The sequence below is a fragment of the Aythya fuligula genome, chromosome 5 (genome assembly GCF_009819795.1).
Source record: "Aythya fuligula isolate bAytFul2 chromosome 5, bAytFul2.pri, whole genome shotgun sequence".
Taxonomy (NCBI): domain Eukaryota; kingdom Metazoa; phylum Chordata; class Aves; order Anseriformes; family Anatidae; genus Aythya; species Aythya fuligula.
The window spans coordinates 41163065-41179878 of NC_045563.1; the positions used below are offsets into that span (position 1 = coordinate 41163065).

At 33.6% G+C, this 16814-nt stretch overlaps 1 protein-coding gene across 3 annotated transcripts in view; it reads left to right on the forward strand.

Moving 5' to 3' along the window:
* The window catches only part of DPH6 (diphthamine biosynthesis 6), a 205239-nt gene that overhangs the window by 37745 nt on the left and 150680 nt on the right, over positions 1–16814 (forward strand). The gene's annotated exons all lie outside the window — the stretch shown is intronic.

Genomic DNA, 16814 nt, shown 5'->3' on the forward strand with positions numbered 1-16814 from the left:
AATAAATTTTCACTATGAAAAGTACAGTTACAGACTCTTGATTTTTAGAATAGGAAAAATGTTTAAACCTAAGTAGGATCATTGTACTAAAAATTAGAAAGAAAAAAAACTATATCATTTTAAAAAATGTTTTTAAAATAATATTTTATCATTGCTGTAAGTTTACATAGCCTATAGAAGAAGCTGACAATTGTTAGTAATTCATTTTTGTTTAGAGGTATTTTCTCACTACTTGGATGCAAAGATTTCCAGAATCAGTGATATTTAGACAAAAAAAGATAAAGAACTTACGAATAATAACTTTATGTAATGGGATTACTGGGATTATTTTACTGAGATTCCTAACAGTTTTAAAGAACTTCCAAACTCCGACTTCGGGAGGAATAACAGGGATTCTGTTAATGATTTTAAAAGGGTTCATGAAGTTTCTGCTGCAAGTCCTAGAAGGAAGAGACCTTTCTCTTAGACCTGTGTTCCAAATAAAGAGATTATGTTCCTACAGCTTAATGTTTTAGAAGGTCCTGTATTCTGCTTTTGTTTAGGAAGGGATGATGATAACATCAGAATAACTGATTATTATCATTGCAGATAATGGCAATAGTTTTTAGTGTATTAATCTAAAATATGTTATATAAAATATGTTATAGTTTAAAAATTGGAATATTTATTAGCAATCTTGTATGAGATTTTGCGTGTGATACTTCAGAGGCCATTCCAAGTTGTGGATTAAAAACTTCACATTATGAGGAGACTTGCCACAAAAAAGGCCACATCTGTATTATTACTTTCATGAAAGGCAATGTATAGCCAGGCTGTACTATTAGGAATAGGTAGCAGGTCCAAGAAAATTATTTGAATTTTCACTATTGTGATATAGATTGTGTTCTGTAAATAGTCACTAATATTTTTTAATTTAAAGTTTTCACATGAAAATATAGACTAGTTTTCATAAGACATTCTTTTTATTTTTTTCATTCTGAGGAAGCTGTACAATTTTAGACGTTGTTTTTGAATTTAAATCTCAGTTGTCAACTCCTGATTCTAGATAAATGTGTAAGAAGTGTTTAAAAATTTACTGTGTACCTTTCATGATATAGCTGTTGATATAATTGCTGTTGATTGTAAAATAATTACACTTATAGTCACCAACACCTATAATTTCCAGTCTAGCATGGGAACAGAAACATGCGTGATTTCTTAACTGTTTTGTAGTTGTTCACTGGCATCTTGTTGTTACATTGACATTTCTTTTATTCAATCTGGAGTTGGCTGTTCATGTTAAATTTGGTTATCAATTTAAGTAATGTCTTTGTTGATGTAATTTTATAAATAAGCTTTACTGAACAACTGTATGCAGGCAACTTTGGTCTGTAATTATTTCAACATTTAGGAGCTGAGAGTCCCAAAGGTGAAGCAAATGTTTATGTGAAACCAAATCTCTGCACAAAATGCCTTGTGTGTGTGTGTAAAGAACAAAAACTTAACAATTCTGTAGAAGAGTCTTTAGTTAAGCTTCATAGTAACAGATAAGTCAGTATTGATTTTGATTTTAGTATTATAGTTTTTTTAATAGCTCTATCTAACTGTATTAAATCTTACTAAACACATTGTTTTTAGCATGACATTTTCTATTGGAAAAAATGAGTCTAAAAGTTGATCTAAATTAAATACTTTCTTCTAAAGTCTTGTGAAATAGTATCTTCACTTTCCAAAAAGCTCTTCTTATGCAGAGCTGCTTATTTGTAATCTATGAAAATGTTTAATATGATACAGCATTAGAAAAAAATAATGAATTGTAATTCCTAAAAGTAATTGTTCACTTTGTATATGCAACTAAATGGCAAATCAGAATGTTAGCAGAACCCACAGTTATGGTGTGATGAGTCGGCTGTACTGGAATATTGTCCTGTTTTTACTTATCTACTATTTAGAATTTAATTCTAGCACTTTCAAACTGAAGTATTTCAGTAGATTTCTAGCTAAGATTAGACTTTCAGAATGTTATTTTATTCTCTTTTATTCTCTCTCCTTTTTCATTTACAGTGTCATGTGCATGTGTTCACGATGCAGTACACCTACTCTGCATCTTTGGAGCTTCCAGGTAGCAAGAGAACTGTATACTAATTAGGTGTGGTTATTAGGAGATTGCCATGAGATACTTAAAGCTGTGACTAACAGATGATGAATACTTTCCCACACTGAATTAATAGGTTTGATATGTATGTGCATGCAACATTTCAGTAATTGCATTTTTAAAACTCTTAAAAAAAGTTAAGAGTTTTTAAAACTCTTAAAAAGTTAGGCCATCAGTTGTGCTCAAAGGTAGTCTGTGCACTTTGCGGGGTATTTATAAAAAATGAACGTAATTAGGTTTTAAGGTGGATAAGTTACATACTATCTCCTTGTTATTTAAATTATCTCCTACTGTTATTCAAAATTAATTTGATTTTTATGTGAGTTAAGCTAAGGTCACTGAAGACTACTGAAGTTCTTAATAGAACTGTTTACACAGGGGTTTAATGCATTCACATTACATTACATTCATTTCCACCTCTGTTTTTGGATACTTCTTCCTAAGCAATGAAGCCATGTTCTCTCATGTCTCTGAGCAGAAGACAGAAAAGTCCAAGATGATGTGTATATAATTTGCAAGTTCATGAGATTCCTAGCTAATTTAGAGAATGCTATTGTAGAGTAATAGAGTCCAGATTTTTTTGCATTCTTTTTAAAATAAATAAATAAATAAACCATCTATGTGATGACATACTTCTTTGCTCCTCTGAAAGAGATGTTTCTGCATATATGGACCTCAGAAATGAATGCAGGAGGATTTTCCCCCAGGTTTTGTTAAATTAGGATCAGCCAATCAGAGAAGCAGATATCAAGACAGGTACCTTACAAGACTATTCAAATTTCAGCTTAGTTTTGTTTGAAAATATAAAATTAATTTTCTTTTCATGAAACACTTCCTATTTGTCTTGCTTTTAATTTTGTGTCTATTATTATTATTTCTATTATTTCTCACCTTCCTGAAGTGGGTTTCTAGTCTAGTGTCCAAAATTCTTGTATGTTTCTTTCCATGAATATGTTAATTTTCATTTGGCTCTCCAACACCACCTTAGATGGAAATTCCAGCTCATTCTCTCAAACTTCTAGAAAGAATTAAGTAAGTACGGAGTGCTTAGAGAAGTCTGTCATAGCTATTTTAGTTTAAAATCACAGAAGGACAAAGCTCGTAGGCAAAGGTAATTTATTAAATCAACTGATAAAGCTGAGTAAAATGAGCAATATTTAAGTTGTACAATCCCTTATGTATAAAAATTATAATGTAAATTAAGATCCTTGTACACACACACTAGTAAGTCTGGTATCTGTTAACTTGTCTCTTTCTATGCTTATTAAAATCTGTTAAAAAACTTATTGAAAAAGGCATGAGGAAGCTCATCAGAATAAAGTAATATTTTTTTAAAAAGTAGCACTTCAAAAAACTTTTTTTTTTTTTCCAGAAAAGGAACACTGTTATTATAACTTTGTAACTCCTTTTCTCTTTAGTACTAAGAACTTTAAATAGCACTCATATCTCATTGATGTGAAAAGAAAGCAGTGTCATTCAGTAGGATCCATCTACTCAGGTGGATAGGAACCTCAGGAGGACATGTAGTTCAGACTCTTGCCCAGTGCTAGGTCAGGTGTGAGGTCCAACCTGGCTACTCAGGGCTTGCAAACATCGGAAGATAGAGATCTGTGGGTTGCCTATTCCATGACTTGACTGCTGCAGTAGAGATGAAACTTTTTGTATATATTCAGTCTGCATGTGTCAATTTGAACCTCTTGTCTGTCATCCTCCCATTATACAACACTGAAAAAAAAAAACATCTCTGTCTTCTTGATGATGATCTCTTCAGTACTGGAAGGCTGCTTTTAGATGCTACCTGATGCTTTTGTTCTTCCAAGCTGTGCAAGACTGGTTCCCTCAGCTTCTCCACACAGGGCAGGCAATCCAGCCCTTTAAGCATTTTGGTGACCCTCTGTTGAACTTTCCACAGTTTATTTCTCTCTTGTTTTGGGGGGTTCCAAAAGTGGACATAGTATTTTATGGGCACAGTAGATGTGGTTCAATGAGTGCTGAGCAGATGGGGATAAATAATCACTTTCCCATATCACCTACCTCTGTTCCTGCAATACCTGGCTATTTATAAATATTCCACTAAATTAAAATAGTAAATTTACTATTTCCTGGATATTAAATCCTACGCGCCTTGGAAGTTCTGAATGCAATGAGAGCTTTCTGCTGATGGAACAATCTTAAAAATGCTCATGGAATTTTCTCCTTTGGTTTTCAAAATAATATAATTATAAACCTCAAGAGAGCAGCAATATCTAGGTACCATGGAATAGATTAATTATAGACTTTTAATTGATCCCCACGGGGATAGAGAGGCCTGTTTTGACGCTTAGGAGCAAGTGGACTCTTCTCATGATCATTTTTATCCATTACACGGGTATTTCCATTACTGTCTTTGATTACTTGCACCTGCTTCTGACAAACATATCAAAGCTTACAAAAATCATAGACTGTATTTGAAATGAGTATATTTGGAGATCATAGAATGCTTTACAAATTACAAGAAAACTTATACTTAAGAATATTCCACTCATACAACTGCAGAAGCATAGAAGTCTGGTTACTAATGCATATATTGCCACACAACTGCAGATATGTTGTGTTTTAATTTGAAATTTTGCAAATGGCAAAATTATGGTCACAGACATGACCTTAAGTTTTAATTTAAATGTGTGTAATGGTTTTTGGTTACTAATGCAAGCTTCAAGGAGGATATTAATTGCAAAGGGAATTTTACTTTGAGATAATCTATTTCTTGGTCTTAAAATAAACTATTGTGGCAAAGGTATAAAGCAAATGTTTAAAAATAAAATATAGTTTAGCCATTCTTCAGCTACTTACTGTCTTAATAAATCTGCTATAAAATGTAAATTTTGGTGGATATTCTCCTATTTTTAACAATGGGAGTGGTCAACTTTTCTTGCAGTACATGTAAACAGGCGTATAAAGACAGGTCTATCGCTTTCTTTTTCTTTCTTTAGTACTCTTTTGACTGTTGTATGTGATTTTTCTTAAAGATGTACATATTTAGGTGGTGAATAGTTCTGTGCAATTATATGCTTAGCAGTAACCTTTACTCATAATGTGATATTGTCTGTATGTCTTATTTTGTTCAGCTTTCTCTGTCACTGATGAAGCCTAAGGCTGCTGTTTCTTTGAGTTGCCGATGATTTTTTTATCTGATTAACTGACACATTTAGTTGAAATCAGACACAGCCCTTAGGCTGGGCATGGATTTAATTTAAAAAGTATCAAAGGTTTGCACTGTGTGCTGTTTAATCATCATGTTTATCAGGCAAAGAAAAATTACCGGAAGGACCGTAGGGAGAGGGTTATCTTAAGGAGCAGTAACTTGGGAAATTGATAATAACTCTGAGGTAATTTACTGTTAACTTTTACATTCATTAATATAACATTTCCCACTAATAATTACAGTGCATGTAATGTACTAATTAAATTGAAAACATTAGCACTAATTTTCTTTTTGCTGAACTCTGAGAGGGTCAGGTAAAGACATTAAAATGTGAAATTAAAGAAAATCTCTGTACTAATACCACTGCAATGAATATTTTACTTGCTACTGGAATACTTCTACCAGTATTGTGTGCTACAATTCATGTGTAGACATTTCCTCAAATTACTATCACTATCCTTAATTGAATTTCAGTTAGTGAAAAGAAAAGAAAAATAAAATCAAAAATGAAATCAGTGTGCTAGCATAGATTACTTCTACATTTCTGTTTTTATTTAGCTTCAATTGCGAAACTAGTTTATCAATATTATCCATAGGCCTAACAGCTTGACAGTAAGCATACTTATGGCACGTATGCTTTGGAGCTTTCACAGAATTGTTTATTTTATATATATATATATATATTTTTTTTCTGATTGAAAATATAGCTACAAGTAATTTATGATATGCAAAGAGCAGTAATTTTGACTTATGTTATTCATTAAGCTGTTTTAAAATATATGTAACTTCAAAACTATGAAGCTTTAGAAATAAATTGTGCATTTTAGTACACTTACAGTTGCAAAGATCTATTTGTTGTTCTAACACGATTGTTCATGAAGATTATTATTCATGAATGTTATAAATAGGAATAAATTAATGTCTATAACAAGAAATGTAATAGGAATGTAACTTCATTTATAGATAAACAGCTAATAATCTTTTGTATATAAAAATGAGCTATACTGCTGATAAAAAATAATTTGATTATTTTTTCAACTTCATTTTGTATCTGCTTTTTAAATGTGTAATTTTTGTAGTTTTGATGAAGAAATACAATTTTAAGTCATGGAAAATAAACAGTCATTACCATATATTTATATTTGTATTTCTGTTCATTTAGTGCCTGGTTTTGTGTATACATTACATACTTAGTGATACAATGCTTTGTAACACAGTGAATTGTGCTGAATATAAATCCTCTGTGGTACCCAAATATTCCAGGGAAGCAGTGATTTGTTTGACTTTCAACTAATATATTGCATTAGTGAGGTATTAGTAAAGTATTGCAAGTATCTCTTGAAGTAACAGAGCATTATGTTTTCTTTGGAAAGAAAAAGCCCATATTAATTTTCCTTTAACATTTTCCTGTTCTGTTACCTTTGTGATACAGCACCTAACAGCTTTCTTCCAGAATTTACCCAAATTTGCTTCCTTGATAATCCTTGATATTTAGCCTGCAGATGTCAGCCTGCTCTATCTATCCATGCTTTGTTTCGTGAACATATTTGAATGGTGTCAATCCTGATCAGATTACATATTAAAAGATGAAGTGTAGTACCTGATAGATGCCACTGTTAAATCTGGGATTTATTCTGTGCTAACTACAATCAGCTTTGGAGAAAACTGTATCTGCTTGAAAATTTTCCAATAACTCTTTCAATGCCAAGCAGTGAATCCAGTGAAGAACTTGTTCTGTGCAAGTGCTCTTTCTAGTGCCTAAAGTACTGAGCTAAGTATGCTGTGCAGCAAGGTTTTATTGTAAACTTTGTCTGGTTGAGGAATTTATGATAACTGTCACACTGTAGACTACCACATCCTTCTTTCTTTCAAATCTTTTCTTGAGTTTGTGCCATTCCAGCCTTGGTTTGTTGAAACATACAGAATAAGAGGATTGAATTTATTCAATTTTGTGGGATGTATATGAATTAACTAGTTCTCCCATTTCAAAGCATTTATTAAATGCATTCATATAGTGTTAAGTTTACCAGTATTAACTTGTTTCCCCTTGTGGTACCCACCATCTGGACAGTGATGGAAGTTTAAATTTGCAGAAAAACTAAATGAAAAGTGATGGTGGTGAATCCTGTCAAAAGTCTTCAAACTTGAGTGCTAACCAGAACTGAAATATGTCTTGAAATACTGCTAATTCAAATGATCATTAAAAAGTATGTATTATTAAAGTAAATAAACTAGAATAGTTGCAGAATATATAGTATCTGAATATTTAAGTAAGTTTTAATATAGCTTGCCAGACAAGCAGACAATGACAATCTTCTGTTTTGTTACAAACTTCAAAATGTATTGTATACATATGTGTGTGTATATACATACATATGCATTTTTATGTGTATATTCATATATATGCACATCCACCCTTAAATTTATCATAGCTGCGTATAATTGGGGGAAGGGGGAACCACAATATCTGTGTTAACTACTCTATATTTGAGTTTGATGTTTGGGTCATAGTTTCAGCAGTAGCCTTATAGAAACTTAGTGACAGTAAATATTTACATGTATTATAATGGCTTTTTTGACTCCTTTAAAACATTACAATTTTTAATTTGCATGAGATTTCTTACTGAATATCTTTGCTGTATATATTTCGTGAGAACTTGGAAAATGGAATTAGTTTAAAAAAATACCATGTTTATTACTCTGAGCTATATAAAAATATATTGGGCAACTCAGTTCCCATCCAAAAGGATGAAAAGGAAGGAGATTTCATAAATCCATATCTTTAAGAAAACATTAAATAAAGTCACACAGGTACTCATTTCACCATGTTTGTTTACTATGGAGACCACATCTTTCTTGGAAGTTTATGATATAGTTACTGTCCTCGTACGTCTCTGATAGCACTTCTACCTCTGAGACATCTTCCCATTCCTAGGGAAGAAAGAGGATACATAATAGAAACTATTGTGGGAAAAACAGATTTGTAATGCACTGTATATTAAAATTATAACAGTAAACATTATGTGCTTCAGTGAGGAAAGAGAAGTGTATGTGTTATATGGAAAATTAAATATTATACAATAGATATATATAATATACAATAATATATAACAATATATACTAATATATAAATATATAATAATATATTATGTATGATTATTATATATGATACATAAACACATATTTATGTAGCCAAGGAGGTTAATCTATGTGTGAGGCAACATACAACCATGTGTTTGTATCAGGTATTTCAAAAAAATCGTACTTTATGGCATAGTTTACCTCTGGTAACTTAACAGTGAACAATGGAAGTTGAAACTTAAATGGTATGTAGTGACTGGTTTTCCAGAATATCTGAACACATATGTTTTATTTGTTTGTTTTTATCAAGAAATAGATGCAAAAATCTGTATGAGTACAGTATGACTTTGCATTTGAATGAGAATTTATATAAGAACTTTCCTCAAGTGTCTGGAAAATATATACTGAAGGTACTTTCCCAAAGATTATTCTTCATCCAGCCATTATGACTGAAGACTTAATTTATGTATAATTTATTTTTGAAAGAAATAGTCAGGAAAGCCCCAAAAATTTCAATTTAATCTATTAGCAAAAACAACAACAAAACCCAATACACTTCTGTTATGTATAAGAATTGATGGCAATACAAATGGTTGCTGGCAACCCTTGTAAATTTAACTGTTCAAATTATAGTAAAAATAAAGTTCAGAGTAACTTTAAATTGTACTATAAGGCAGTTTCCTTCACAGTATAATGATACTTCAGACAACAGACTGATGCAATAAAATAAAACGGTACTGTTAAGCAGTGACAATGTTGTGAATCTGCTTAATTGGTGAGATACAAGCTCTTGTGCTTCTAAAAATTATTGCTGCTGCTAAAACTCAATAAAACTTTTACAATACATGCACTAAAACCGTATTTTTAAATTGTTACTTTTCTGCTGTGTCCTTAAACATAATTTCGAAGTGTTTCACTTCTCTTTATTTACTGTGAGATTATAAGATCTCAGAGTTCAATTCTGTGAGAGTGACTACCATTTGCCAAAGGTAGTCACTCCCACAGTCAAACAAACAAACAAACAAACAAAAAAAAAACTCCAAAACTTAGAGCTGTAAAAGACAGGAAGGAAATCCAGGGCTACTGCAGGCACTATTTGCATTGCTACATTCTTTTTCAAAAAGTTTAACTATGTCTTTGCATCTGCAGCAGGGAAAAGTCCCTTTTTTATAGAGTACGTTTGAAATGTAGTTGCTTTTAGTTCTCAATTATTAACAGACCATTTTTTTCTATAAGACATTCTGTTAATGAGGTATATATTATATACATCTCCTTCACAAGACTTTTGAAAAACTACTTTTTAAACAAATCGTCTCTACACTTTATCATGAATAGTATGTCCAATAAATTATTTTTCACCAATTCTTTTTTGAAATACCACACTGTTAGAATCCTTAATGCATTTTTAGGGCTGATCTTGAGGATGGACCTACAATCAATAAAGTACTGGAATATTGAAGTTAAGTGATATGATTTGATTCCTTTGATTCCTATTATTCTTCCAGTAGAAGATGGTAGTGCTAATTGCAGCTGTGATGTCAGCCTGAGAGTAGGCATTTGCATGGATCAGAAGAGTCTTTGCATCACAATTAAGTATATAATAAAATGTATGTTCTGTCTTTATCTTCTGACTATAAAAAAAAAAGGGCACTATCAAGTAAACACAGAGCTGCATATCTATAACATGAAATATGTAATACATAAATATAGTTAAATACGGTTATTATGATCAAGTAAAAAATTTTTACCTCGTGAAATCCTGTAAATCTGAGTATGCAGAAATTAGTTTTAAAATCTTACTGAACTGTCATACTGTTAAGCATGTCTTGAACGTTATGATAGATTCAGCCATAAAGGTCAACTCAAACAAGCAGTCATAAAATTTCATATTTTACTGTTACTATATGTGTATAAGGTCTTAATAGAATGTAAAATACTTGTAATTATATCAGACTGAAACTTCCTGTTGTACATGGTTCTTTGTAAGAACAAGTTGATTGGTGTGGTAAGGGACTTAGGGGGGGGGAGATTGGATTAGTCAACTCTGTTTAGTAGATTGCAAAACTAATATATTCACCTGTTGTTTTGTAATGGAATAAAAAAAATAATAATAATCTGGAAATATCAGTAAGTAGACAATTTGAATAACTCTTCATTTCGCCTTTTCCCCCAGCTTTCGCCAGTGTTTATCATCATCATTGAGCCCAGTGTGTTCTATGAAGTAATATTTTCTGATTTTACAGATTACTGTAGCTATAATGCCTGCAGTAGGTGCCACATTGGTGGCAGTGCAGAAAACCTGCATACTTCTCACAGTGTCTGATATATTAGATGTGCTATATCATTTGTATTTTTATGCTGCCTTCCATGAAGTGGTATGAATGAAAAGGCATTTCAGTATTCAGTGTCTGTAAGACTGGGAGGCTGCACTGGGTTGATTGTAGGGGTACTTTGCAGTTTGTGCTTTTGTTTTTTATTTCCCTGAATCATTTGCTAACTGTTCTACCTTTCCCTTCCCACCAGCCCTAAGTCCCTAGCCTGTTTTCTGGTCACAGAAAAACAGATGTTTTCTGCAGTGGTATTGTTTGTTTTTGTTTGTTTGTTTGTTTGTTTGTTTGTTTGTTTTGGGGGGAGTGTTCTACTCTTCTTTCTGAAGGAAGATACTTCTCTCCCTGTATAGGTGTTCAGTTTTCATATACATACATACATATCTATCTATATACGCTATCTGATAGTCTGGGTGTACTCTACAGGAGTTGTCCCAGGTTTGTTTGCAGTAGTAAGATAGAGCTGCTGGTGTTCATGTGAACAACCAAGTACTAACCTGCTATCAACTGGTATTTCAAGGATTGGAGTTGGTGCACAGTTGCTTACTTTGGTCTCCAGAAGACATTTTACCAACCAATCCATATAAATAGACTTTGTGCAAGTTACTAATGTTATGAGGTGTGAGGGCAATCGACATCTTTAGTGTGATTCACTTTAAAGGCTCTTGCCTAAGTTTTGGCTGGATGTGGAGTAATGAGGTTAATGGCCATTAAATGTTGAAACTGTAGCTGCACAGTTTGTTTACTTTTCAGCTCTTTATCTGTCCTGGTTTAGGAATGGCATTGGTTCTTTATTTTATGCTGTCAGATAGGAAGAAGTAGATCCAACAGACGTACTGTTTCCATCTTTTGAATTTTCCATTTCACTGAGAAAATATATGATTGGTTATTTCTTTGTTGATAGCTTGTTTAGTAAGATAGAAAGTACTATAGTCATTGCTTTCCTTATTCATTTGGAGTTGTGAAGAACTCAAGATAGAGCTAAATATAAACTCAGTTCAAGAGCTAGTGCTTATATTCTTATGATCTGTAGGAAAAAACAGCAGATTGAACACTTGAAAAAGAGCAGTTCCATATTGAATAGTGCGGAACATAAGCAGTTTTTTGATTCCTGTTGTGATTATTCATTTCTGTCATACAGCAAACCTACATATAAAAAGATCTTTCCTCCATTAGATTATCAAACAAGTTAATCCAATAATTCTAAAACAGATTATTTAATATTCTTTTGGACACCTTTATTCCAAATGGCGTTATTCATTGGCCTTAATATTTAATTCACTTAAAAGCTAACTGTGAATTTAAATGAACCTAATTAGTAATTCAGATTAATTTTCCTGAGGGTGCTAATACTGACAAATGTTTGAAAAAGAAAGAAAGAAAAAAAGATTTATGTGGAAGTAAGTTGACATTGTGTAGAGTGTTCAGAACACTTTGATATACATGTATCGTCATGAGCCTGCTTGACTGTGGAGGAAGGTTATTTGATTTTGTATACATGGCATCACTGAAAAGAGCCTGGCCCTGTCCTCTTTGCATCTTCCCTTCAGTTATTTATAGACACTGATAAGATCTCTCTGAGCCTTCTCTTCTCCAGGCTCTAAGCCCAGCCCTCTCAGCCTATCCTCATAGGAGAGGTGCTCCAGTCCTTTCATCATCTTGGTGACCTTGCAATGGGATCTCTCCAGTATGTCCATGTCTCTGTTATACTGGGGGACACAGCACTCATTGTGCAGCCTCATTGATGCTGAGTAGAGGGGAAGGATCACCTTTCTTGACCTGCTGGTTATACTTTTTCATTGTTTACTGCAGGTTAAGCTTGATCCTCCTGCTTTTCAGCCTTTGTTGTTCTGCTGAAGATGCTGGATGACTACGTTGATTGCATGTGCTGAGGTAGACTGTAGTAACGTAAAGCAACAAGACAGGAGTATGGCTATTTTGGGACTTCCATAGAAAGGAATCACAAAAAAAAAAAAAAAAATGTGATGGAGCCTTCTGTGACTACTTTTGGGATCTGTCTGAGAAGTATAATTAACTCAGTTTCCTTTCTGCAGGACTGTAACATGAATAACCAGTATTTTAAAATTGTCTGTGCTGAGAAAGGCTGGTAAGGCCTTACCTAGGCTCATTCTAGGTAAGGTCTGGACATCTGTCTGTAGCACTGAGAAGCTACTTTATAAATACTGTAAAAATTCTCTTAGTCATGAAAGATTTAACAGATGCTAAGTTTTGCTGTATCTGTGGAATAGTAAATGTAACCCAAGGAAATTAGATGTAAGTATAGATTATTTGTGAGTGCTTTAAGTTTTGTTTTCTTCCTTGAGTGCTGTGGTGTTATTGGATATGTTTACTGATTTCTGCTACTAGAATAGAATATAATAGTCTCTTTCAGAGAACTACTGTATTAACATGAGTGAAGTGATCCTGGTCTAGTTTGGTGGTTAACAGAAGGCATGATCTACAAATGGAATTATTGTCAGATTTCACTTTGGGAAAGGTAAAAGCAGCTGAAGAAGGTTGCGCTCAGATCTGGGACAGAGGAGAGCTGAAGCTAGCGAGTGTGGTGTTTTTTCCTGATCAGAAGAAATAGTTGTGAAATGAGGAAGTAGTATTTTTCATGTTCACAGAAACATATTTGCCAAGTTAAGATGATGTTGTAAGTCATTTCTGGAACTGTATTTGAATACTTGAATTCATGGAATGCTTGCTGATTTCTTAGATAGAAACCTAAACAGATTATCTTGCAGTTGTTTTCCAAAATAGTTGTATATTCACAATCTGTTCTATCATTTTTAATAATCTTTCACTCTTTTATCCTTTTGAAGTATCTTTGTGTTCTTATTTATGCACCTACACTCATCCCTACACTGTTCATTTTTTAAACCGCTTGCTGGTTTTGACATTCAACTCTTTTTCTTACTAGGCAATCTTAAATCCTGTCGTGTTTGTCAAGAGTTTTCTTCTTGCTCCAAGGGAATGGTTGATTCACTATATTTTAACTTCTACACTTATGACTTTCATTTATTCTGTCCTTTAGTTGTCTGAATCTATCTGCTGTTCTTTGCTTCATATTTTCCTTGTAACAGTTTTGTGCAGGTAATTCCAAGCACTGTAGAATCCTAGTTTGTGAGTTGTACTTCCAGTCACAATTTACTTGTAAATTCATAATAATTTTAACCATAAACCCATTATCAGTATTAATCGGGAAATATATATTGTTTTAATATGAGTGTCTGCTTATTATTATATGACAATATGAAATATGAAAGGAGTCTATGATGAAATGGCCGGTTTGGTAGATGATGGAGAGCAGTGCATGTTGTCTCTGTCTTCATTGAGGATTTTAGGCTATAACATCCTCAAAACTGATGAAGCATGGGTTGGGTGAACAGACAGTGAAGGGAGGGTGCAAAAATGATGGTGCCAGGCTCTTTTCAGTGGTGTCCAATGCCAGGGCAAGAGGCATTGGGCACAAACTGGAGCACTGGAGTGCTAAGCAGAAAAGACTAAAGTCTACTTCATCTTTTCCACACAAAATACATGGTGGCTTGGAAACATGGGCAGTTTATATATGTGTATATATGTGTATATATATATATGTATATATATGTGTGTGTATATATATGTATATATATATATATACATACATACATATATAAAAGCCGTTAATTGTTTTGAAGGACGGCTAATAAAAAACAAACTTATGTAAGTAGACTTCAAAAATAGTTTGGGACTAATGCCTTGAATGCTGGAAAAGTTCAAAAAATGTTTTGGTCTAGATTCTGTCATTAACAGCAGTTCTGGTGATACTTCAGAATATATATTAGTTTGGATGAAATTAATTTTATATTGGTTCATGATGTGAGATCCTGTGCATGGACCACTTTATGATGATGATGATCTCACTTAAGCAGAAAAAGAGGTGATGTTTTTGGACATGTTGGACAACATCTGAACATTGTGACATAGCATATTTTGAAGTAATTGCTAGTATCACTCTTCAAATATGAGTACTGAAGCCTAATGTAAAGTTTGATTGTGCTGAGCACTCCTGATCAAAGACTGAGCTTTTGTTCTGGCTGACTCCTGGGTTCAAGTACCCTTTCAGCAGGAGCTAGGGAAAGACCTCAAGAAGTGCTGGGCCTAGGACATGGCTAGCAGTTTGCACGAAAAGACACCAGAAGCTCTGTTGAGATAGTGTACACTGGGACCCAGCAGTGGTGGAGAGGTACAGCACGGTACAGTTCCCTGTACCTGCTGGAGAAACTAAGCCTGGCATATCACAGACCTCAGCTCAAGCAGAGGTCCTGGAGGGAGGATACAGCTCTCCAAGCCTGGACATGAAGGGATGCCTTGGTGCCTTTCACAGTGTCTGAGAGAGTCTCCAGGCCCTCAGCCCCCTACCTGTACAAGCTGGCAGGAGGGGCTGGCAGAGTCTGTGTATGCCATATTGGGAGCTAGAGACTTCTTTGGTGAAGGCTGGATGCTGGTGAAGAAGCTCCTGCTCCACATGTTAGTCTGTACCTACAGGATAGGTTTCATGCCTGTTGTGAACAGACAAGGGGGCTGGGAACAATGTCCAGAAAAGCATTTGAGCCTGCAGAGCCTCAACCATGCAGGAGCGTTAGAAGGAAGCCCTGAGTGACAGAAGTGGACGACTCCCAGCTGAAGGGTCTGTAGGCCCAGTCTGCCTACCTGACCAGCTGTCTGAGGTAGCTTGCTGCTGGAGAAGGACTGATCTGGGATGCTGCAGAGAGACTGCTAAAGTTTGTCGGGTCCTTGAGTTATTACTCTTCTGCAGGGCACCAATGATACTGTCAGAGTATTTAGTCAAGCGGCATTGCAAAATGCTTTGTGACCAAGTAATTCTAGCCAAAATGAGTTTCCTTTTATTTTTATTTTTTATTACATAAAATACAAATAGTACTTAGCTGCCATAATCATTCCAAAAAGAACTTTGAACATGTGAATGCAATGCAGGTGTAATTGTAGCAGTTCAGATAAACTGCGTATCAGAATTACATGCTGAAAACAGACCTAAAAAAGTCTCATGAATGTTACGAAATTTATTTGAAGAAAATTCTACTTATACAACTGTTTTAACTTTTTAAGAAATCTGTTTCTGAATTAGAGAGTTGAGTAAATTGAAAGGTCTAAGATTTATCTTTATTCTGAAAAGTGCTTTGAAACGTTATATAGAAGGCTTGAAGAGAAGTAGAAGTAATGCTGACTAGAAGGTAATGATAATACAGGAAGTGGATAATGAACTAGTGACAGATAAGCTAAAATTATTTTTTATTGTTAGTTTAGGTCTGAATACATGAGAAGCATCAAGCTGAATCCTGTATGACTTGGTGTTAAATTTTGTGTTAAATGGTATATCCATTAATGACATGTAGTAGTACATAAATGTGTACATAAATGTATATAAACAGTGATAAAATTATCAGATTACTGTAACTAGGAATTTTGATAAATACATTGACTCTTAAATTGGAAGTGTAGATGGATATCAATAACTTGGGAATTTGATTAGGCAACTATGAAATGAGAATTAATGGAAAAAGAAGAATATTGAGGAAGAAAATGTACCACAAAGTTATAAAATGTTTTAGTTTTTCTCCCTTATAATATAATTATGTATAAAGCACCTTCAGCATCATTTTATTGATAATCTGAAGGTGAATTTTCAGTTCAGTATCATGGCAGGCAAAGACTGATTTGATTTCGAAATTCGTATGTAGGTATTTAGTTAAAAAACTTTTGGTATGGTCTTTCTGGAAGCTTCATGGGGTTGCTGTCTAACAGAGCAGCTCCTGAAGGTGATTCTTTGTTTAGTTATGATCAACGTTGGTTAAAAGAGCAAAACTATAACTAGAATTAATTTAAGGAAACAATGTAAATTCAGCATGTTGATTGGGACTCAAGTCACTTAAAAGGGCAAAAGCTCATGCTTTTCAATATTTTAAGCGTGTGCATTTTCACATGTTTATTCTCAATGTGTTGAGAATAAATAGTGGTTGGATTAAATAACTGAAATAAAACAGGAATCCAAAGACAATGTCTTGAAAAAACTTTTAGCAGAATT